We start from the raw sequence: 26134 nt of genomic DNA on the forward strand, positions 1-26134 counted from the left end.
CAAGAAAGTATGTAAAAAGATATAGTTTTATTGAAAATAAAATAAAAATCACAAAAAAGGAAAAAACAACAAATAATACTACATGTAACACAGAATATTTTGAATGAGGAGACCAGATCCATATAATATATAAAGATACTAAAAAAGTGTATGTTAAAACATATAGCCCTCCAAAGTGCAACAAAATGAGACCAAGTAGATGACCCAAAAAGATAAGTCATCCGTCTCAATAAAGTGCAAATGCATCTATCATAAGTCGTCTAACCTAGACAAAATAAGTACATAAAACTCTGGAAAAATACTAGTACCAGTGTGGAGATGATCTGTGACCCTCAAGGACTCCGACTCCAACGTACGTTTCGCCAAAGTGGCTTTTTCAAGGAGTGAAGTGGAAGTGGAGTGTTTTTTATACATAGCCCCAACCAATCAAATGGTATGAAAGGGGTCATGTGAGCATTAAAGACTTAAATAATTAAGTCCCAGATCATCTCCACACGTTTTTCCGTGCATCGCGCGTTGCGTCGCCGACGCAGGGCGGCGCAACGCTAGTGTGAACGTAGCCTATCCTCTACACAAATTGAAACATTGGCTAAAGCTTTAAACTTTGTTCCCACTGGCAATTTCACTCTATTTGAGACTATCAAAGATGTCAATAAATGTACTCGTCTTCTTACTGTTAAAAGACATTTTTTTTCAGACAATCATAATGACCTCAATTCTGGCAGAAAAAAATCATATTGTACCAGGGAAAATAATGCGTCTCTTTCCTTTATGGAACAATGTACTTTACTCACTTTAACTTCTCTTCAGGAAGAAAATTTTGCCGAGAATAAAATAAAGGACGAGGATGTGCAGGTGCTTTCATCTAATCCGGCATATTATCCCCTCCAATCAAGGGTTCCTGCCTTAGACCTTTTTCAGACTCTGGTCAAAGAAGATTTGAAAAAATTACATGCTGAAACCCAGAGTGCAAACCACCGAAGTAACCTGAGTAGAGACCAATCTCAGGCTGTTAGAGATTTACAACGAAATTACAACTTGACAGTCCGCCAGTCGGACAAAGGGGCAGTGGCGTAGGAAGGGGGGTGCGGGGGGGCGGGCCGCCCCGGGCGGCACAATGCAGGGGGCGGCACAATGCGGGGGGTGGGCCAGCGGTGGCTGAAGAAGAAGATGAGAGAGAGAGCGCTATCTGCGCTATACCATTTGCTGGTGGGGCGGCGGCGGCCATCTTACGGAGGCCGCGCGTGCGCAGATGATGGTAGTGCTTCCCGGGGCTTCAGGAAAATGGCCGCGGGATGCAGCTGGAGATCGCGGCGGCCATTTTCTTGAAGCCGTGTGCCCGTGTGTTCGCATCTTATTATTACCCGCCGGCCCTAACTTTCACTTTAACTTTCACTTTCACATCTCCTGAGGCGGCTGCCACTGCAGCGATTCCAGGAAGGCTAACGCTGGGGATCTCTGACTGGCTGCACAGCAGCAGCAGCTACAGTAACAGATCACATCACATCGGATTCGAATCGGATCAGAAGATTCATTCAGTCAGATCATCAGAGGCAGACTCGCTGCGCTGGGGTCCTGGGGATCTCTGCATGCACAGCAGCAGCAGGCAGCTACAGATCACATCAGATTCGGATCAGATTCATTCAGAGCAGCAGACTCTCAGGCATGCTGCGCAGCTGCAGTCCCTAACAGGTATTTTTAAGCACAGTTTTTATGTGGAATTTAATATTGGTTTGTGACTTTAGAGAGGGCCAGGCATCTAGGGTTTATGTACCACTTCCTTATGGTACTGTCTAAATGTATATTGTATGTTGTGACCAGTGCAACACTAAGGCTACTTTCACACTAGCGTCGGATTCGGGCCGTCGCATTGCATCGGGCCGAGATTCCGACGCTAGCGTTTGATGCGCCGCACAACGGGTGCAGCGGATGCATTTCTCCGACGTATCCGCTGCCCCATTGTGAGGTGCGGGGAGGTGGGGGCGGAGAGTTCTGGCCACTCATGAACAGTCTGAAAAAGCGGTCCGTCGGCAGCAAAAAACGTTACATTTAACGTTTTTTGCTCCCGGCGGTCCGCCACAACACGGCACAACCGTCGCACGACGGTTGCGACGTGTGTCAATACCGTACGTCGCAATGCGTCGCTAATGTTACTCTATGGGGCAAAACCGCATCCTGCAAACAACTTTGCAGGATGCGTTTTTTCCCCTAAACGACGCATTGCAACGTATTAAAAAAAACGCCAGTGTGAAAGTAGCCTTAGGCTGGCTACTTTCACACTGGCGTCGGAATCTCCCCGTCGCAATGCGCCGGGGAGAGATTCCGACGCTAGCGTTTAACGCTTTGCACAACGGAGGCAGCGGATGCATGTCTCCGGCGCATCCGCTGCCCCATTGTAAGGTGCGGGGAGGTGGGGGCGGAGTTCCGTCCGCGCATGGGGGGGGGGGGGGGGCGCCAAACTCGGGAACAGCCCCGGGCGGCAAAAGCTCTAGCTATGCCACTGCAAAGGGGGCTGTATCGTAGTCATAGACACTGCTTTGTATTGTAAGTTGATAATGTCTATTATACAGGATACTAGCACATATACTTCTTTAAGATCTGACCCTACTTTATCCTTTAAATATGACATGACTGAAATACTCAATAAAGCACAGAGATTGGGGGTTATCAGCAATAAGATTTACAAATGGCTATTGCCTGAACATTCAATTACTCCCATTTTCCATGGGCTCCCAAAAACGCCTAAAAACGTTTTTCCCCCACCGTTACGACCTATAATTTCTGGGATGGGTTCCCTTAATGAAAACCTCAGTCATTTGATTGACGAGTATCTCCAACCTTTGATCCCAAGAATTCCAGGGTACCTTAAAGACACCTCAACAGTTTTAAAGGTTTTTGATACTTTTCAATGGTGTCATAATTATTCTTTTGTAACTTGCGATGTCACAAATTTATATTCATGCATTCCCCATTCTTTGGCTATGACAGCAATTGAACATCATCTAAATAAGTATAGTAGCTATTCAGATTCATTGAAATGGTTCATTCTTGCGTCTCTACATTATTTACTTAAGCATAATTTTTTTATGTTTCAAAATGAGTACTTCATCCAGACCATGGGTGCTCCTATGGGGTCTAAATTCTCCCCATCTTTAGCCGTTTTATTTATGGCATGGTGGGAAGAAACCTACATATTCACAGATGATAATCCATTTCTCCCATACCTTAATTGGTATGGGAGATTTGTGGATGATATTCTGCTAATTTGGCAAGAGGGTGTGACTAAGTTTTCTGATTTCATGCTCTATTTGAATAATAACAAGTGTAACCTGCGTTTCACCAGTGGCATTCCATCGGACGAGGTTTCATTTTTGGATGTGCTCCTTACAGGCAGCAATACAACACATAGGGTTAATACTTCTCTTTATAGAAAAGACAATTCTGGAAACACAATCCTGATGTCTTCAAGCACACACCCTCGACATACCATTCATGCCATTCCTAGGGGTGAGCTCACGAGAGCGAGAAGAATTTGCTCTAGTGAGGAAAGTTTCCACAAGGAAAGTCATCTTATTTCTAATAGATTATTTGATAGGGGATATAAACAATCCAATATAAGACATGCATTCAGACATGTTTCCAAAATTCCACGTGCTGATTTATTGTATTCTGACAGTGAAAATGCAAGTGCCGCTCCTGAAACGCAGATTACTTTTTCTACCGCTTATAGCAGTCAGTACAATAAAATTAAACAGATCATTCTTAAATATCTCCCTGTAGTCAATCAGGACAAATCTTTATACAATTCTTCAGAATGGATGCAGAGTAGTGGCCAGGAGAGGTTGCACACTGGGGAATATTTTGTCTCCCAGTATGGTGCGCCAGAAAAAAACTCCCACATCATGGTTATCAATAAAAGGTTTTTTTAAATGTTCTGGCAACAGATGTAATGTCTGCCAATTTGCAGACAACAAAAGAACTACTTTTTCCTCGAATCACAATGTTACTTATAATATAAAATCATTTATTAATTGTGATTCTGACCACGTCATATACTGCATAAAATGTAAGGCTTGCAACATTTGCTATATAGGTTACACCACAAGGAAAATCAAAAAAAGAATCTCAGAACACATAGCAAATATAAATAACAATAATTCAGGCTATTCTGGGGCTACAAAACACTTTATTTTTGTACATAAAGGAGACCTATCAGATTTTTCATTTTTTGGCATAGAAAGGGTTAGTCAGTCACCTAGAGGTGGAGATTGGAAGAAACAATTAGCACTGCGGGAAGCCTTTTGGATTCTGACTTTAGACACTAAACATCCACACGGTATGAATTACAGGAATGACCTTTTTTACATATATTGAACTTGCAGTTAGATCTTGTGGCAATTTAAAGTATATATTTATGCAATTTCAGTGTATTTGAAATAGGAGAAAACAGTCTTGTTATGTGTGTTTAGCCGCAGCCTTTTTCAATGCAATTGATTGCTATGTCTGTGATTGGTTCCTTGCTATATATAAACCTGTTCATCTAGATGGTATTAGTTCCTATGACTAAGGGCGCCGTGGTGCGCCAGAAACGCGTCAGGCAGAGAGAGTCTCCCTCTCTCTTTTTTAATATTGTTTTTTAAAATGCTTCAATAAATTTTGGATATTTTACTTACACTGGATGGACGTGCTGGATATTCCCTTTTCCTTTCTTCTACTTCAGCTGAAATCACCAGCAGGTATGGCACCCACCAGCTATATTCATTTGCAACGGCTTACAGATGCATATCTCGGCCAAGCTCCTAACTTTCCCTCTCCCCCCCCTCCTCTTTTCTTGAATGTTTAGACTGCAGCTGCTGAGACCAGAGCCAGGAGCAGCGCTGGGCACGAGGAGAGGTGAGTGTTTTTTGTTTTTTGTTTTAAATATATCACTGAGTGATAACTGGATTCTGGGTCTATTGGGGGGCTGCATTACATTCTATGGGGGCTGTGCTGTATTACATTCTATGGGGGCTGGCTGTATTACATTCTATGGGGGCTGGCTGTATTACATTCTATGGGGGCTGGCTGTATTACATTCTATGGGGGCTGTGCTGTATTACATTCTATGGGGGCTGTGCTGTATTACATTCTATGGGGGCTGGCTGTATTGCATTCTATGGGGGCTGTGCTGTATTACATTCTATGGGGGCTGTGCTGTCTTACATTCTATGGGGGCTGGCTGTATTACATTCTATGGGGGCTGTGCTGTATTACATTCTATGGGCGCTGTGCTACATTACATTCTATGGGGGCTGGCTGCATTACATTCTATGGGGGCTGTGCTGCATTACATTCTATGGGCGCTGTGCTACATTACATTCTATGGGGGCTGGCTGCATTACATTCTATGGGGGCTGTGCTGCATTACATTCTATGGCGGCTGGCTGCATTACATTCTATGGGGCTGTGCTGTATTACATTCTATGGGGGCTGGCTGCATTACATTCTATGGGGGCTGTGCTGTATTGCATTCTATGGGGCTGTGCTGTATTACATTCTATGGGGGTTGTGTTGTATTACGTTCTATGGGGGGCTGGCTGCATTACATTCTGTGGGGGCTGGCTGCATTACATTCTACGGGGGGCTGGCTGCATTACATTTTATGGGGGCTGGCTGCATTACATTTCATGGGGGCTGGCTGCATTACATTCTATGGGGGAGGGCTGTATTACACTCTATGGGGTGCTGTATTATATTCTATGGAGGGGCTACATTATATTCTATGGGGGCTGCATTATGCTCTATGAGGGGGCTACCATATATTATATATGCAGGGGCTGCAGTATACTATGAGGTGGCTGTATTATATTCTCTGGGGTTACATTATACTCAGGGGGCTGCAATATACTCTGTGGGGTGGCTGCATTATACTCTGGGGTGGCATCATTATACTATATGTGGGCTGCATTATACTGTATCGAGGACTATGGGGAATACATTATACTATATGAAGAACTATGGGGTACATTATACTATGGGATGCGATTTGTACTACATGGATGACAATGGCGAGGCATTATACTATGAGGAATGTATTATACTATTTGGAGGACTGAGGAGTCTATTATACTATATGGAGGACTATGTGGAGTGTATAATACTGTATGGAGGACTGAGGAGTATATTATACTATATGGAGGACTGAGGAGTGTATTATACTATATGGAGGACTGAGGAGTGTATTATACTATATGGAGGACTGAGGAGTATATTATACTATATGGAGGACTGAGAAGTGTATTATACTATATGGAGGACTGTGGCAGTACATTATACTATATGGAGAACTGAGGAGTGTATTATGCTATATGGAGGACTGAGGAGTGTACTATACTATATGGAGAACTGAGGAGTATATTATGCTATATGGAGGACTGAGGAGTATATTATACTATATGGAGGACTGAGGAGTGTATTATACTATATGGAGGACTGAGGAGTGTATTATGCTATATGGAGGATTGAGGAGTGTATTATACTATATGGAGAACTGAGGAGTATATTATGCTATATGGAGGAATGAGGAGTATATTATACTATATGGAGGACTGAGGAGTGTATTATACTATATGGAGGACTGAGGAGTGTATTATACTATATGGAGGACTGAGGAGTATATTATACTATATGGAGGACTGAGGAGTATATTATACTATATGGAGGACTGAGGAGTGTATTATACTATATGGAGGACTGTGGCAGTACATTATACTATATGGAGGACTGAGGAGTGCATTATACTATATGGAGGACTGAGGAGTGTATTATACTATATGGAGGACTGAGGAGTGTATTATACTATATGGAGGACTGTGGCAGTACATTATACTATATGGAGGACTGAGGAGTGTATTATACTATATGGAGGACTGAGGAGTGTATTATACTATATGGAGGACTGAGGAGTATATTATACTATATGGAGGACTGAGAAGTGTATTATACTATATGGAGGACTGTGGCAGTACATTATACTATATGGAGGACTGAGGAGTGTATTATACTATATGGAGGACTGAGGAGTATATTATACTATATGGAGGACTGAGAAGTGTATTATACTATATGGAGGACTGTGGCAGTACATTATACTATATGGAGGACTGAGGAGTGTATTATGCTATATGGAGGACTGAGGAGTGTATTATACTATATGGAGAACTGAGGAGTATATTATGCTATATGAAGGACTGAGGAGTATATTATACTATATGGAGGACTGAGGAGTGTATTATACTATATGGAGGACTGAGGAGTGTATTATGCTATATGGAGGACTGAGGAGTGTATTATACTATATGGAGAACTGAGGAGTATATTATGCTATATGGAGGAATGAGGAGTATATTATACTATATGGAGGACTGAGGAGTGTATTATACTATATGGAGGACTGAGGAGTGTATTATACTATATGGAGGACTGAGGAGTATATTATACTATATGGAGGACTGAGGAGTATATTATACTATATGGAGGACTGAGGAGTGTATTATACTATATGGAGGACTGTGGCAGTACATTATACTATATGGAGGACTGAGGAGTGCATTATACTATATGGAGGACTGAGGAGTGTATTATACTATATGGAGGACTGAGGAGTGTATTATACTATATGGAGGACTGTGGCAGTACATTATACTATATGGAGGACTGAGGAGTGTATTATACTATATGGAGGACTGAGGAGTGTATTATACTATATGGAGGACTGAGGAGTATATTATACTATATGGAGGACTGAGAAGTGTATTATACTATATGGAGGACTGTGGCAGTACATTATACTATATGGAGGAATGAGGAGTGTATTATACTATATGGAGGACTGAGGAGTGTATTATACTATATGGAGGACTGAGGAGTGTATTATACTATATGGAGGACTGAGGAGTGTATTATGCTATATGGAGGACTGAGGAGTGTATTATACTATATGGAGGACTGAGATGCCCATTATAATATATGGAGGACTATGGGGTGTATTATTCTAAACAAGCAAAATGCTGCCTATTCATCAAGTGATTGGATTGTTTATGTGGGAACAGAAATCCTTGTTCTCAGCAGCACATCACCGGTGTAAACTGTAGTTGTGCTGCTGATAACATGATACTGTATGGGGTCAGATTGATCTAATTGTGATTGTTCTGTTCCCTTCATTCTTTCTCAGTTGGTGTAAAGAGGCCGGGAAACAAGCAAACGATTTCACTATTGTCGATCACACTCGTTTAGTGGCCTGAGATCAGCGCATGTAAATACAGCAGAAATGCTTCGCAGGGACACCAGGTAAGGATGATGACAGTTGTAGTTAGCACCCGGCGCCTGGGAATAGCGCTAACTCTACTGCTTTTCCCAGCCGCCAGAGCATTTAATTCTGGTATGTGTAATGATTTTTAGGGTTGATGTCAGCTGCTATCAATCCCTAGTGTAAGTGGATCGCCCCCACGTAAGGGCAATGGGGTACTCGGTACCGGGTTCTTTAGTTCCCTCAGCGAGGATGTCACGGTGGCCCGACCCGGACCGTGGCCCTATGAGGGGCGCCCAATAAAAGGCAGAGTTCGTAGTTAACGGTAGTGTTCGTGACCCCACCTGTGGTGTTCGGTTAGGGTGACCGACGCTGCTTAGGGGTCCGCTGGGGTGATGTTATGGCAGCTAGATGGTATACCTTCCCACAGGTGAAGCATATGCCCAGGGCTTCCCAGAAGTGTAGATGTTGATGGTGGATAGTGCAAGGCGCGGCGAATAACGAGGACACAAGGGTTAGTCTCTTTACCTTTACTGAAGGCTTCAGCATCCACACTCCAGAGTGCCGGATGACAGGGTAGACAGGGTCCGGCCGGTCTGATGGCAATTCCAGAGTCCACTTATCCAGGTGGAAATCAGTAACCTTCCCCTTGCGCATAGTAACGTAGTAGGTCCCTACTTGCATTAGCTACCATAGGGTCCTCACTCTTGTTACTTCTCTCTCTCTGTCCCCCAGATGGATAGGACAAACCCGTATGACGGTGGTGGCCTGAGGCTATTTTATAGGGACCCTAGTGACTCCGCTCCTCCGCGATTGCCACCGTGTCTGCTTAGGTGTTTAGGTCGGGTGTTGTGATAGGCAATTCAGTATCACAATGGACATAGCGGTCAGAGCACATACAGTGATCTGACAATAACCCAAAATAATAGAACGAGCTCTGAGATGTGGGAACTCTGCAGACCGCAATCCCTAATCCTCTCCAAACAACACTAGAGGCAGCCGTGGATTGCGCCTAACTCTGCCTATGCAACTCAGCACAGCCTGAGAAACTAACTAGCCTGAAGATAGAAAATAAGCCTACCTTGCCTCAGAGAAATACCCAAAAGGAAAAGGCAGCCCCCACATATAATGACTGTGAGTTAAGATGAAAAGACAAACGTAGGGATGAAATAGATTCAGCAAAGTGAGGCCCGACTTTCTTAACAGAGCGATAGGAAAGATAACTTTGCGGTCTACACAAAACCCTAAAGAAAACCACGCAAAGGGGGCAAAAAGACCCTCCGTACCGAACTAACGGTACGGAGGTACACCCTTTGCGTCCCAGAGCTTCCAGCAAAACAATTAGACAAGCTGGACAGAAAAAATAGCAAACAAATAGCAAAGAAGAACTTAGCTACGCAGAGCAGCAGGCCACAGGAATGATCCAGGGAAAAACAAGTCCAACACTGGAACATTGACAGGAAGCATTGATCAAAGCATTAGGTGGAGTTAAGTAGAGAAGCACCTAACGACCTCACCAGATCACCTGAGGGAGGAAACTCAGAAGCCGCAGTACCACTTTCCTCCACAAACGGAAGCTCCCAGAGAGAATCAGCCGAAGTACCACTTGTGACCACAGGAGGGAGCTCTGCCACATAATTCACAACAGTACCCCCTTCCTTGAGGAGGGGTCACCGAACCCTCATCAGAGCCCCCAGGCCGACCAGGATGAGCCACATGAAAGGCACGAACAAGATCGGGAGCATGGACATCAGAGGCAAAAACCCAGGAATTATCTTCCTGAGCATAACCCTTCCATTTAACCAGATACTGGATATTCCGTCTTGAAACACGAGAATCCAAAATCTTCTCCACAATATACTCCAATTCCCCCTCCACCAAAACCGGGGCAGGAGAATCAACAGATGGAACCATAGGTGCCACGTATCTCCGCAACAATGACCTATGGAATACGTCATGTATGGAAAAAGAATCTGGAAGGGTCAGACGAAAAGACACAGGATTAAGAACCTCAGAAATCCTATACGGACCAATGAAACGAGGTTTAAACTTAGGAGAGGAAACCTTCATAGGAATATACGAGAAGATAACCAAACCAGATCCCCAACACGAAGTCGGGGACCCACACGGCGTCTGCGATTAGCGAAACGTTGAGCCTTCTCCTGGGACAAGGTCAAATTGTCCACTACATGAGTCCAAATCTGCTGCAACCTGTCCACCACAGTATCCACACCAGGACAGTCCGAAGACTCAACCTGTCCTGAAGAGAAACGAGGATGGAACCCAGAATTGCAGAAAAATGGCGAAACCAAGGTAGCCGAGCTGGCCCGATTATTAAGGGCGAACTCAGCCAAAGGCAAAAAGGACACCCAGTCATCCTGATCGGCAGAAACAAAGCATCTCAGATAGGTTTCCAAGGTCTGATTGGTTCGTTCGGTCTGGCCATTAGTCTGAGGATGGAAAGCCGAGGAAAAAGACAAGTCAATGCCCATCCTACCACAAAAGGCTCGCCAAAACCTCGAAACAAACTGGGAACCTCTGTCAGAAACGATATTCTCTGGAATGCCATGCAAACGAACCACATGCTGGAAGAACAATGGCACCAAATCAGAGGAGGAAGGCAATTTAGACAAGGGTACCAGATGGACCATCTTAGAAAAGCGATCACAGACCACCCACTCTGTAGAAGGACGTAGATCTGGGGATTTATTATGATGGAATATAGGCTGAACTGGATGAACAAATGTCTTTTTTCAGCCTTACTAACTATGTTACTATGTTACAAATGACTGACATCTTTTGAGAAACGGGAAGATCTGAAATAAAATCCATAGAGATATGTGTCCAAGGCCTCTTCGGGACCGGCAAGGGCAAAAGCAACCCACTGGCACGAGAACAGCAGGGCTTAGCCCGAGCACAAATCCCACAGGACTGCACAAAAGTACGCACATCCCGCGACAGAGATGGCCACCAAAAGGATCTAGCCACTAACTCTCTGGTACCAAAGATTCCAGGATGACCAGCCAACACCGAACAATGAACCTCAGAGATAACTTTTTTTTTTATTCAAATAAATTTTTATTAAGAATAACAAGATAAATGACATGTTACATTCTCATTTTCAATACAAAGCTTTTTTCTCCCCCTTCAAACATTCCCCTTCAATCCCACCACCCCCCAACCCCACCCAACAAAGCAGCTCACCTTGGTTAGCACTTCCATCATTAGACCAATATACTATCTAATCCCTCGGCCAATAATATAAGCCACATTTAACATTACCATTAATTAGGAACCTTAATTAACTCTCCCTCTATAATACCCCTATCCCATAGCAATCCACGGAGACCACATTTTATTGAACATTTCGATTTTCCCTCTTTTTTTATAAATCCCTTTTTCTAGTGTCAGGCCCTGCTTCACATACTGGAGGAACTCTCCTCTTGACGGCGGTTCTTCCCTAATCCAATTTCGAGCTATTACCTTCCTAGCCATGTATAACAATCTGGCAATAGCTATCTTTAGGTGTTTATCCACTCCAATTGTCAAGGTGACGTCCCGAGTGGGGGGACCACCAGAATCACATTGGTAATTAAGACGTCCCGAGTGGGGGGACCACCAGAATCTCAGTGGAGGGGTCTCACTAGGAGACCGCCTCCCAATGTTTAGAATATCGTGACAGGGCAGACTGTAATCACTGGTGTTCAGGTTAGGGAAAAATATTGAGCGCGAGGCTCTTTATTCATAGCACGTCGAACGTGAGGCTCCGTGCTAAGGACACAAGTGTTGCTGTCGCTGTCAGCGGCCTACTGCAGAAGGGCGTAGTATTCTGTGAGTCATGTTGCGTCTCTTATGGAAGAAGAAGTCCGTGCCCCACGAGTTAGATGAGGATGCTGTGGAAGTCAAGATAATAGTAGAGTCACGGGAGGGCAAGAAGGCAGTCAAGAATGTCGAGAAGGTGTACGAGCATGTAGGATTGCCCTCGACAGGGAGATTGCAGCTGTCTACATGGCACCATCTCATAAAGAACGAGCAAAAAGGTTGATGGAGAGGAAAGATGAAAGGATGCAGAGCCCGTGTTTGGCTATAAAATACCTCAATCATTAGTTTTTCTAGGGTGTTCTGGCAAATGAGTTGTGTGAAGGTTTTGTAGAAATTAATTGAGTCTAAGAACTGCTGTATTTTGTCACTCTGTGTGGTTTTCCGAGACACCCAATGGGAGGGTGGAGTCAAATAGCTGCGTTATTGTCTTCTTTTGTGTTAAGGAATGCTGTAAATTCTTGTCTGTGTGTCTGTGGCCGATGGGAGGGGTGAACCCCTGTGCGAATTGTTTTCTTTGATTTCTCCTTTTTGTGCTGCCGGCCAGAGAAAGGGGGGGCCAGGGTTTCCAGAAGAACTTAACCCAGTCTGTATCAGCAGCTGCAGCGATCCTCACTCGCTCTCTAGTCCCCCTCCCCTCGCAGCTTCAAGGACACAACTCGCAGCTCGCTTCCTTATCAGTGGCCCAAGAAGCAGAAGACTTCAGCTCCAGCTCCCCCTCCCTTACACAAATCCAGTCTTACGCTCCAATATTCATTTTAACCCTGTGTCTGGAAATCTCCCTCGTCATGTTAATTCTCAGACCAAGACAGGACAGATGGATTTGTAAATTTTGCGGTCAGACAAACCCAGACTGGAGAAATGCTTGTATAATCTGTGCTGCAACTCGACCTAAGTGAATTACACTGATTCCTGTTCAGATAAGATCACATGTAGTGATGTAGTGATATAAGAAGCTGACACAGGATTGTGGGTAGTGGGGACATTAATTTTGGGAGTAAGCTGACAGTAATCCTTTTGGGAAGGAGCTGTAGACCAGCATGTCATGTCACCCCCAACCGGTCATCTAGTCACCCCCACCACCAGAGAACCAACCACACCAGGTAGTGTAAGACAGATACAGGAGTATTATCCCTGGAAGCCCTCTGACTAGCTAGCTACGCTAAAATAATTGGCTGACCCTGAGAACAAACCTTTCCCATTATACAGACAAAGAGAATATGATGGACGTATAAGTGGTTTAATCATCTCTACTGGTCACAGAAGGTGCAAAAAGTGTCAGAGAACCTCCAAAAGCAGATGAGTGGAAGCATGTGACCAAAAGAAGCAAGAAGACCATGGAGAAATCACCAACCACACAACTGAAGAACCGATATCAAATCTTTGTAGAGGATGAAGATGGCACACCTAAGAATGAAGCAATACCAGCAAGCAAAAAAGAAAAGGGCACACAGCAACAAGTGACAGCAAAAAGTACAGCCAAGAAGCAACGAAGAGTGGTGGTGGTGGGAGACTCACTACTGAGAGGCACCGAAGCAGCCATCTGCAGACCGGACATAACTGCAAGAGAAGTATGCTGCCTTCCAGGTGCGATGATCAAGGATGTGACCGATAGGATACCAAAGCTCTTCAGCTCCAAGGACGTCCACCCATTTCTTCTGATACATGTTGGCACCAATGACACGTCAAGGAAGGACCTACCGACAATCTGCAAGGACTTTGAAGAGTTGGGGAAGAAAGTAAAGGAACTGGATGCACAGGTAGTTTTTTCTTCTATCCTTCCAGTAGACGGGCATGGCACCAGGAGATGGAACAGGATCCTTGATGCAAACAACTGGCTAAGACGATGGTGCAGACAACAAGGATTTGGATTCCTGGACCACGGTGTGAATTACTGGTATGATGGACTCCTCGCCAGAGACGGACTACACCTCAACAAACCTGGGAAACACACATTCGCCAGAAGACTCGCTACACTCATCAGGAGGGCGTTAAACTAGAAGAAGAGGGGACGGGAAGAAAAACATTAGACTCGAACAAAGACGACCCAGGAAAACATACTCAGAAGGGAGGTAAGAACATTTCTAAAACAATCCACAGTGAGGAGATTGGAACAAAACAAAATCCTCTAAACTGCATGCTCGCAAACGCCAGAAGCCTGACAAACAAGATGGAAGAACTAGAAGCAGAAATATCTACAGGTAACTTTGACATAGTGGGAATAACCGAGACATGGTTAGATGAAAGCTATGACTGGGCAGTTAACTTACAGGGTTACAGTCTGTTTAGAAAGGATCGTAAAAATCGGAGAGGAGGAGGGGTTTGTCTCTATGTAAAGTCTTGTCTAAAGTCCACTTTAAGGGAGGATATTAGCGAAGGAAATGAGGATGTCGAGTCCATATGGGTCGAAATTCATGGAGGGAAAAATGGTAACAAAATTCTCATTGGGGTCTGTTACAAACCCCCAAATATAACAGAAAGCATGGAAAGTCTACTTCTAAAGCAGATAGATGAAGCTGCAACCCATAATGAGGTCCTGGTTATGGGGGACTTTAACTACCCGGATATTAACTGGGAAACAGAAACCTGTGAAACCCATAAAGGCAACAGGTTTCTGCTAATAACCAAGAAAAATTATCTTTCACAATTGGTGCAGAATCCAACCAGAGGAGCAGCACTTTTAGACCTAATACTATCTAATAGACCTGACAGAATAACAAATCTGCAGGTGGTTGGGCATTTTGGAAATAGCGACCACAATATTGTGCAGTTTCACCTGTCTTTCACTAGGGGGACTTGTCAGGGAGTCACAAAAACATTGAACTTTAGGAAGGCAAAGTTTGAACAGCTTAGAGATGCCCTTAATCTGGTAGACTGGGACAATATCCTCAGAAATGAGAATACAGATAATAAATGGGAAATGTTTAAGAACATCCTAAATAGGCAGTGTAAGCGGTTTATACCTTGTGGGAATAAAAGGACTAGAAATAGGAAAAACCCAATGTGGCTAAACAAAGAAGTAAGACAGGCAATTAACAGTAAAAAGAAAGCATTTGCACTACTAAAGCAGGATGGCACCATTGAAGCTCTAAAAACTATAGGGAGAAAAATACTTTATCTAAAAAACTAATTAAAGCTGCCAAAAAGGAAACAGAGAAGCACATTGCTAAGGAGAGTAAAACTAATCCCAAACTGTTCTTCAACTATATCAATAGTAAAAGAATAAAAACTGAAAATGTAGGCCCCTTAAAAAATAGTGAGGAAAGAATGGTTGTAGATGACGAGGAAAAAGCTAACATATTAAACACCTTCTTCTCCACGGTATTCACGGTGGAAAATGAAATGCTAGGTGAAATCCCAAGAAACAATGAAAACCCTATATTAAGGGTCACCAATCTAACCCAAGAAGAGGTGCGAAACCGGCTAAATAAGATTAAAATAGATAAATCTCCGGGTCCGGATGGCATACACCCACGAGTACTAAGGGAACTAAGTAATGTAATAGATAAACCATTATTTCTTATTTTTAGGGACTCTATTGTGACAGGGTCTGTTCCGCAGGACTGGCGCATAGCAAATGTGGTGCCAATATTCAAAAAGGGCTCTAAAAGTGAACCTGGAAATTATAGGCCAGTAAGTCTAACCTCTATTGTTGGTAAAATATTTGAAGGGTTTCTGAGGGATGTTATTCTGGATTATCTCAATGAGAATAACTGTTTAACTCCATATCAGCATGGGTTTATGAGAAATCGCTCCTGTCAAACCAATCTAATCAGTTTTTATGAAGAGGTAAGCTATAGACTGGACCACGGTGAGTCATTGGACGTGGTATATCTCGATTTTTCCAAAGCGTTTGATACCGTGCCGCACAAGAGGTTGGTACACAAAATGAGAATGCTTGGTCTGGGGGAAAATGTGTGTAAATGGGTTAGTAACTGGCTTAGTGATAGAAAGCAGAGGGTGGTTATAAATGGTATAGTCTCTAACTGGGTCGCTGTGACCAGTGGGGTACCGCAGGGGTCAGTATTGGGACCTGTTCTCTTCAACATATTCATTAATGATCTGGTAGAAGGTTTACACAGTAAAATATCGATATTTGCAGATGATACAAAACTATGTAAAGCAGTTAATACAAGAGAAGATAGTATTCTGCTACAGATGGATCTGGATAAGTTGGAAACTTGGGCTGAAAGGTGGCAGATGAGGTTTAACAATGATAAATGTAAGGTTATAGACATGGGAAGAGGGAATCAATATCACCATTACACACTGAACGGGAAACCACTGGGTAAATCTGACAGGGAGAAGGACTTGGGGATCCTAGTTGATGATAAACTTACCTGGAGCAGCCAGTGCCAGGCAGCAGCTGCCAAGGCAAACAGGATCATGGGGTGCATTAAAAGAGGTCTGGATACACATGATGAGAGCATTATACTGCCTCTGTACAAATCCCTAGTTAGACCGCACATGGAGTACTGTGTCCAGTTTTGGGCACCGGTGCTCAGGAAGGATATAATGGAACTAGAGAGAGTACAAAGGAGGGCAACAAAATTAATAAAGGGGATGGGAGAACTACAATACCCAGATAGATTAGCGAAATTAGGATTATTTAGTCTAGAAAAAAGACGACTGAGGGGCGATCTAATAACCATGTATAAGTATATAAGGGGACAATACAAATATCTCGCTGAGGATCTGTTTATACCAAGGAAGGTGACGGGCACAAGGGGGCATTCTTTGCGTCTGGAGGAGAGAAGGTTTTTCCACCAACATAGAAGAGGATTCTTTACTGTTAGGGCAGTGAGAATCTGGAATTGCTTGCCTGAGGAGGTGGTGATGGCGAACTCAGTCGAGGGGTTCAAGAGAGGCCTGGATGTCTTCCTGGAGCAGAACAATATTGTATCATACAATTATTAGGTTCTGTAGAAGGACGTAGATCTGGGTATTTATTATGATGGAATATAGGCTGAACTGGATGGACAAATGTCTTTTTTCGGCCTTACTATGTTACTATGTTACTATGTTACCTGAGCAGACCTAGAGAGTTGGTGAGCCAAGATGATGGTCAGATGGTATTTATGTTATATAACCCCTATGTAGATGAGTATAATGAGATGTATATCTTACATGCCCTTTCCACGGTTATGATGGCCCTGATAGGCTCAGATCCACCCTCAATAATGCCTGTGGAAAAAAAAAAAAAAAATAGGGGGGATAGTGTTGTTAACCCTGGCAGTTAGAATATCCTTATGTTATGCTGCTTCAGTATGTGGGTAATTTTTTTGTTTTTTTGTTGTGTACACAGACAGAGCAGGAAGCCATTGTTGCCACTGTTAGTTTTCGCAAGTATCTGGCAGATCTGAACTGTCGGGCTTCGGCCTTGAAACTTCGGTTCTGCCTTGGTCAAGTGATATTTTTGGGTCACTGTCTCCTTCAGGGTGCCAGACACCTCACAGAAGAAAGAAAAAATAGCCGTCAGCTCCCTTCCATTCCCAAAGGATGAGACTGAACTCCAACGTTTTCTTGGACTATGTACTTAATGTTGTCAGTGGATACCGGACGCATCCCGCATAATGCTACCTTTCTACAAAGCCCTGAAAGACTGTTCAAGATATGGTGATGATTTTGGCAGATTTCACACATGATACGCTGTTACTATGGAAGACACTGTAGTGCACGGAGCTGCACTCACTCCCTCCCTCCCTGTCAGCACAAGAAGCAGAATGTCAGGATCTGTCTACTGCATGTACTTTGGCCAAGGACAGGCGGGCTAATAAATACACGGACTCACAGTATGCATTTGGTATTGCTCATGATTTCGGAGCCCTATGGGCCAATCAAGGATTTGTTACTACTGCCGGGACTCAGTGAAGAATGTTGAAGCTGTTAAAGCCCTCATGGACTCAATCGAATTACCTACCCAGGTGGCCATTATCAAAGTTAAGGAGCACGGTACCATGGAACAGTCCACAGACTGTTGGTAATGCCTCTGCAGATATGCAAGCAAAAAGCTGCTGCTTTCCTACCAGTTGAACCGCCCATACCAGCTATGGTGACCACACGCTCTCTGCGTAAACAGTTACAAGAAACACTGACTCTACAGGAACCTGATGATCTATGCCAGACTGAGGTTTTCTGCCGGACCCCACAAGACCGCTTAATGACGATGCAGAGAATGTCTCCAAAGGAAGAAGTGAAGCAGTGGAAAGCTGATGGAGCATGTATGGACATGGTCGCTGGAAAAAGGACCAACTTGTGTGTCTCCCTAAGCAGATGTACCCTGCTATTGTCACGTGGGCGCATGGGCCCACACATCGAGGTATCTGTCAGACCTGCTAACCCGGTCAACTTCAACGTGTACCCCCGAAGTATCTTGCTAAGCCCGACTATCCTTTACAAAAGCTCCAGGTGGACGTCATCACGTTGCCTAAGTCTGAAGGTATGAATATTGTCTGGTGGTTGTCGACATGTTCTCCAGTTGGCCAGAAGCATTCCCCATTACCAACGTGACTGCAAAGATCACAGCAAAGAAACTGATGATAGAAGTTATATGCAGATATGGTGTTCCAGAAGTTGCTGAAAGTGACCAAGGCCCGGACTTTTCTTCTCATGTGTATCAGGAGGTTCTGACAATGCTTGGATCCACTGTAGCCCTCCATACTATCCACAATCCAGTGGGAAAGTTAAGAGGCTGAACGGCACACTGAAGGGACAACTGACCAAAATGATGCAGGAGACTACGGCTCCATGGCCAGGGCTCTTACACATTCGTACTACCCTATTGCAAAACATGGCCTGTCCCCATATGAGATATTGTTTGGTGCTAGGTTTTCAGTTGTAAATTTTCAGTCTCAGTAGTTGTCAGAAGAAACTGACTGTGCTGTTCAATATGTTATTCAGCTTAGTAAAAATGTTGCTAACAACCCATGTTTTAGTTTTTTTCTTCCCTTCCAGGTTCAGCAGGAACCGACACTGGTCACAATTTGAAGCCTGGTGGTTTTATGGTCGTGAAAAGCTATGTCAGTAAAACTTGAAGGAAAGAGCACCTGAATCCACGCTTCACACTGCAAAAGAGACCGGACCAGCGTTTAGTCACAGTGGTGATCGAAGGAAAATGTTGCTGTTGTTTTTGGTCCTGAGGCTGGGGGCCATCCTCGCCCCTACCTTCTCGGCCCCTATTGTAAATAAGAATTCCGGTGCCACTATTCTCTGGGTAAACCTAACGGCCCCGGTAAATATCTGGAGATTTGATTTCTGCGATGTAGTCAAGTGCCCCAAGACTCAGCGGGTGGTAGAGGGAATCATTCAATATTATATATGTGTTACCAGAGATAACAATTGTGCTGGGAAGACATTTTCATAATGTGTTTAATAGTGGATACTATGGGAATTTAGGCCATATACAGCTCCAGGATATTAGTTTCAGACCAACCAAGGCCCCCGTTACCAGTACAGCTAAAACAGGCCCAGGTAAACGTTTGCAAAATATAGTTAACGAAGTAATCCCCATTCCAGGTCTTAGTTGGCAAGAAGTCTTCTCCATAGAAACACAAACAGCCCCAAGGACAAATTTATGGTTAGAATGGGTAAGATACAATGTCAGATTATGTCCCACTAATTCATGAAGCACCTAAACTAAAGGTCCCAGGAGGGATAACCGTATTTGCTGATAATTATACATGTTATAATTCCCATGACACTACAGGTACACCAGTAGGGGTCTTCGAGACAGGGTTCTGCAAAGAGAACAGTTCTCTGGATACTGATTTCCTAGCTAATCATTCACAGTATATGTACGACATTTATTGGTTATGTGGAGATGGTAAGCTCCGTCCTAGGTTGCCTAATGCCTGGACAGGTCAATGCACCCTTGTTAAACTAGCTATGCAGTTCAAGATTTTACCTTGGGATCCAGAGACACCTGATGAATATACCAGAATGAGGAGAAGCCTTGATCAGCTCCACATGAGTTATGAAGAAGATCCATTGTTATATGTCGATGGCGTTGGAGTGCCAAGGGGGGTGCCTGACCAATTTAAAGCCCAGAACCAGATCTATGCTGGCTTTGCTTCTTTAATCCACAAGTGCAGATTAATAAAAATGTTGATGGGATCAATTACACATATTACAGTGAACAAAGGTTTGTCAATTTTATCTGTGATGCTTTCCAAGGTATAGTTGAGGAATTGGGACCTAACACTAGAATGACCCTCCAGAACCGACTAGCCCTTGATATGATCTTAGCTGAGAAAGGAGGAGTCTGTGGGATGGTGCGAGAGGAGTGTTGTACCTATATCCCTCAGAACTCTGGGGTAAATGGAAAGACCATGATAGCCCTTAAAAAGTTAAATGGGTTAGCAGCAGAATTAAAAACTAATGCAGGAGTAGACACATCTTTCTTTTCCGGTTGGTTGGGTGGGCTCAAGGGATTCCTTCAACAAGCTTGTCTAGTACTGATTGCCCTTCTTGTAGTTGGATCAATAATCCTCTGTTGTGTTATTCCCCTGTATAAAAAGATTATCACTGAGGCAACTCCGACTGGCACCTTCCTTAACCAAGAAGTAGACCCACTAGAGTGCGATGGCACTGATCCGGGGGAAATCCCCAAGTATGTCCCCCTCAAGAAGATAGACAAAACCCTTTACTCTCAGATGATGTAAAGAGATTTAGTTTAGGGACAGCGGGAGAACTCCATGTGAAGCTAGTGAAGGGTTCAGCTGCCTGGAGGCCTCTCACAAGGGGAGAGCTTCTGAGGTGTCTGGATGAAGAAATCCATCTCCCCTTTCCCCATCACATGGACAGTCTCAAAGGATCTTTATTTTTAGGGAAAAACTTAGTGTTTAGGGGGGATTGTCAAGGTAAAAATATATGTCTTTATACACTTTTGTACTTTTATATATTCTTATGCTGTGAAACAATAAGTTTTTCCCTTCGCTTGCAAATGCAAATTTAACTGTATTTAAGATGGCTGCCAGTATTCACCTTTGCCCTACTTTTTGTTCTTGCCAAGAATCTACTTTCGTTTCTGAAGCTAAAGTATCGTCCCTGGAGAAATGGAAACTTAACAAGATGTGGACAAAGGAAGATTCATCAGATGATGTCATAGCCAATCAGAGGGACTGAATACTAGATACATTGCTTAAACCCCGCCTAACCCCGCCCTCTGCACACCTTCCCCCAATGGACTATATAATGTTATGTATATGAAATAAACAGTTCAGTTGCTGTGACGTTACACACGAGCGTGCAATGAGTTTGAACCAGCATTTTGTCTGACTCATTCTTATCCGGTACCAACATGCTCCTAATCTGATTTGGAATGACTGGTGGATGAAGGGTATTGTCGTGACGACCCCGACACAATCTCATCCACACATCCCAACTAGCAGACAACTGGATCCCTTGGCACCTTACATCCATACGCACCTTCCATACGACTCAAAACTACCACCCAAAAAGCAGCCAGTCTCGGACACGTCCACATCATATGGAGTATATCAGCATCTGCAGTTTTACACCTCGGGCATTCAGAATCATCACGCAGACCTGCCTTATATAACACCATCGGTGACTTATAAACCCTGTGTATCACATAGAGCTGTGACAGTCTATACGGTTCGCTCAGTGACAATCGTGGGACCCATTCTAGCACCGACTCCCAAGTCTCATTCTCCATTGGACGCAGATCCCTCTCCCACTTAGCTCTCGCCATTATTGGAAACCCCAATAGGAAAGTGTGCAACAGATCTTTATACAAAGTAGATATGACTCCCCCAGTAGTCCCTTCATTACACACATACTCCAGTACTATATCCCTCTGAATTCCAATACCTCCGTTTCTACTCTGAGCTCCAAAAGCCATGCCTCATCCGCAAATACTGAAATTCCCCCACAGTCCCAAGACCAAATTCCGCCTGTAATTGGGAAAATGATTTCAATTCACCTCGCTCAATTATTTGATACACGTATTGAATCCCTTTGACTTGCCATTCTGTCAGTACCCCCAGTGCCTCAAACTCCTGTAAGTTGCTGTTATGCCATAGCGGTGAGAATCTAGTCAAATCCGTGACCCCCCGTATATGTCTCAGCCTACCCCACAGCCTGCGTATCAACAGCACAGTCGGGTATAATTTCCCCAGAGCCCCCAGGGATCCATCCTCCAAACATTGTACTACTGGCCTTCTTTTTGTCACCACTTCCATCAGCCGCTGTACTGCCCCAGATGACCCTTCATGCGCCCAGCCTTTTAGATGCTGACTCTGGGCTGCAAGAAAATATATTTCAGGGTTAGGCAATGCCAGACCCCCATCTTCCTTGGGTCGCTGAAGTGTCTCCAGGTTGATACGCGGATGCTGTCTCCCCCATATCAAATTCCTGAACAGAGAGTTAATCTGTCTAAATCTCCCGCGTGGTATCCAAACTGGCGCATTATGAAGAATATACAGTATTTTTGGCATCAAAATCATTTTAATAAGATTCACCCTACCTACCACAGATAAATGCAGTTTAAGCCAATCATCCGCTTTCGCTTTAAGAACACCTAAGATTGGAGTCAGATTTCTATGTATATAATCAGTAACAGGCATAGATACCCATATTCCAAAGTACTTAAATTGGCTAGTCACCTCCAGTCGCCCATCCTCCAGTGGCTCCCCACCATCATCATCCACCTTAAACAAGACAGACTTACTCCAGTTTATCCTAAGTCCCGACACCGATCCGAAACGCTCAATAATCCCAACGGCTCCCTCCAAGGACGTAACCGGGTCAGCCAGAAATAGCAGAATGTCATCCGCATACAACGCCACCCTTTCTTCAATCATCCCATATTTAAACCCAGTCACCTCATCAGACCGTCGAAGCTCAGCAGCCAGTGGTTCCACCGCCAGAGCAAACAAAAGAGGAGAGAGCGGACACCCCTGTCTCGTCCCTATAGCCAGTTGTATGGTCCGTGATAACTCCCCATTTACCCTAACCCTAGCCATCGGCATCGAGTACATCAGTCGAATCCAGGATATGAACTGCGGTCCAAACCCCATACTCCGGAGCACCTGCCAGAGATACCCCCACTCCACACTATCGAATGCCTTATGGGCGTCTAAAGATGCAATAACTCTCTGGCCACAGTTGTCGGATCTGAGTTGCAAGTTCATATACAGCCTTCGTAGATTAATCGCAGTTGACCTATCAGGCATAAAGCCGGACTGGTCTGAGTGCACCAGGCCAGAAATAACACTTGTCAACCTCATCGCCAACACCTTAGCCAGAATTTTAACGTCTGTAGTAAGCAAGGAGACTGGCCGATATGAATCCGGCTGTGTCGGGTCCTTCCCCTCCTTAGGAATCACCACTATTATGGCCTCCCGCATAGATGCCGGTAGACGACCGCCACTCCTAGCCTCCTCCAGAAGTACCCTTAATTTAGGGATCAGCAATTCCCCAAAGTTTTTATAAATTTCAGCAGGAAATCCATCTACGCCAGGTGCCTTCCCATTAGCCATAGACTGCAGTGCCCGACCCAACTCCTCCTCCGTGATGGGAGCTTCCAAATCTTCTCTATCTATGTCACTCAGCCTTGGGAGCTCCAATTCCTCAAGGAACGCCACCGTGTCCTCCACCGACCCATCTACCTGAGAGGAATATAGGTCCGCATAAAAATCCGCAAAAATGTCCAAAATCCTCAGAGATAACTTTATTCGCCCACCTATCAGGGACAAACAGTTTCTCCGCTGGACAACGATCAGGTTTATTAGCCTGAAATTTTTGCAGCACCCGCCGCAAATCAGGGGAGATGGCAGACACAATTACTCCTTCCTTGAGGATACCCGCCGGCTCAGATAAACCCGGAGAGTCAGGCACAAAACTCCTAGACAGAGCATCCGCCTTCACATTTTTAGAGCCCGGAAGGTACGAAATCACAAAGTCAAAACGGGCAAAAAACAGCGACCAACGAGCCTGTCTAGGATTCAAACGCTTAGCAGACTCGAGATAAGTCAAGTTCTTATGATCAGTCAATACCACCACGCGATGCTTAGCTCCTTCAAGCCAATGACGCCACTCCTCGAATGCCCACTTCATGGCCAGCAACTCTCGGTTGCCCACATCATAATTTCGCTCAGCAGGCGAAAACTTCCTGGAAAAAAAAGCGCATGGTTTCATCACTGAGCAATCAGAACCTCTCTGCGACAAAACAGCCCCTGCTCCAATCTCAGAAGCATCAACCTCGACCTGGAACGGAAGAGAAACATCTGGTTGACACAACACAGGGGCAGAAGAAAAACAACGCTTCAACTCTTGAAAAGCTTCCACAGCAGCAGAAGACCAATTGACCAAATCAGCACCCTTCTTGGTCAAATCGGTCAATGGTTTGGCAATACTAGAAAAATTGCAGATGAAGCAACGATAAAAATTAGCAAAGCCCAGGAACTTTTGCAGACTTTTCAGAGATGTCGGCTGAGTCCAATCATGGATGGCTTGGACCTTAACAGGATCCATCTCGATAGTAGAAGGGGAAAAGATGAACCCCAAAAATGAAACCTTCTGCACACCAAAGAGACACTTTGATCCCTTCACAAACAAAGAATTAGCACGCAGGACCTGAAAAACCGTTCTGACATGCTTCACATGAGACTCCCAATCATCCGAGAAGATCAAAATGTCATCCAAGTACACAATCAGGAATTTATCCAGGTACTCTCGGAAGATGTCATGCATAAAGGACTGAAACACTGATGGAGCATTGGCAAGTCCGAATGGCATCACTAGATACTCAAAATGACCCTCGGGCGTATTGAATGCAGTTTTCCATTCATCGCCTCGCCTGATTCGCACCAGATTATACGCACCACGAAGATCTATCTTGGTGAACCAACTAGCCCCCTTAATCCGAGCAAACAAATCAGATAACAATGGCAAGGGGTACTGAAATTTAACAGTGATCTTATTAAGAAGGCGGTAATCTATACAAGGTCTCAGCAAACCATCCTTCTTGGCTACAAAAAAGAACCCTGCTCCTAATGGCGACGATGACGGGTGAATATGCCCCTTCTCCAGGGATTCCTTCACATAACTGCGCATAGCGGTGTGCTCAGGCACGGATAAATTAAACAGTCGACCTTTTGGGAATTTACTACCAGGAATCAAATTGATAGCACAATCACAAACCCTATGCGGAGGTAGGGCATCGGACTTGGGCTCATTAAATACATCCGGTAATCAGACAAGAACTCTGGAACCTCAGAAGGGGTGGATGACGAAATTGAGAGAAATGGAACATCACCATGTACCCCCTGACAACCCCAGCTGGACACCGACATGGATTTCCAATCCAATACTGGATTATGGGCTTGTAGCCATGGCAACCCCAACACGACCACATCATGCAGATTATGCAACACCAGAAAGCGAACAACCTGATGTGCAGGAGCCATGCACATGGTCAGCTGGGTCCAGTATTGAGGCTTATTCTTGGCCAAAGGTGTAGCATCAATTCCTCTCAATGGAATAGGACACTGCAAGGGCTCCAAGAAAAACCCACAACGCTTAGCATACTCCAAGTCCATCAAATTCAGGGCAGCGCCTGAATCCACAAACGCCATGACAGAATACGATGACAAAGAGCAGATCAAGGTAACAGACAGAAGAAATTTTGACTGTACCGTACCAATGGTGGCAGACCTAGCGAACCGCTTAGTGCGCTTAGGACTATCAGAGATAGCATGAGTGGAATCACCACAGTAGAAACACAGCCCATTCAGTCGTCTGTGTTCTTGCCGTTCAACTCTGGTCATAGTCCTATCGCACTGCATAGACTCAGGTTTAATCTCAGGTAATACCGCCAAATGGTGCACAGATTTACGCTCACGCAAGCGTCGACCGATCTGAATGGCCAAAGACATAGACTCATTCAAACCAGCAGGCATAGGAAATCCCACCATGACATCCTTAAGGGCTTCAGAGAGACCCTTCCTGAATATAGCTGCCAGCGCAGATTCATTCCATTGAGTGAGCACGGACCACTTTCTAAAT

General features: G+C 44.4%; 1 long non-coding RNA gene across 1 annotated transcript; it reads left to right on the forward strand.

Annotated features, from left to right (window-relative positions):
- Positions 1 to 8217: 8217 nt before the first annotated feature.
- LOC138681003 (uncharacterized) lies at positions 8218 to 21372 on the forward strand. The gene is made up of 2 exons (XR_011321870.1): positions 8218 to 8328; positions 19061 to 21372. It is a non-coding gene; the product is annotated as an uncharacterized lncRNA (long non-coding RNA).
- The last annotated feature ends 4762 nt before the right edge of the window (positions 21373 to 26134 follow it).

This window comes from Ranitomeya imitator, chromosome 5, assembly GCF_032444005.1.
Source record: "Ranitomeya imitator isolate aRanImi1 chromosome 5, aRanImi1.pri, whole genome shotgun sequence".
Taxonomy (NCBI): domain Eukaryota; kingdom Metazoa; phylum Chordata; class Amphibia; order Anura; family Dendrobatidae; genus Ranitomeya; species Ranitomeya imitator.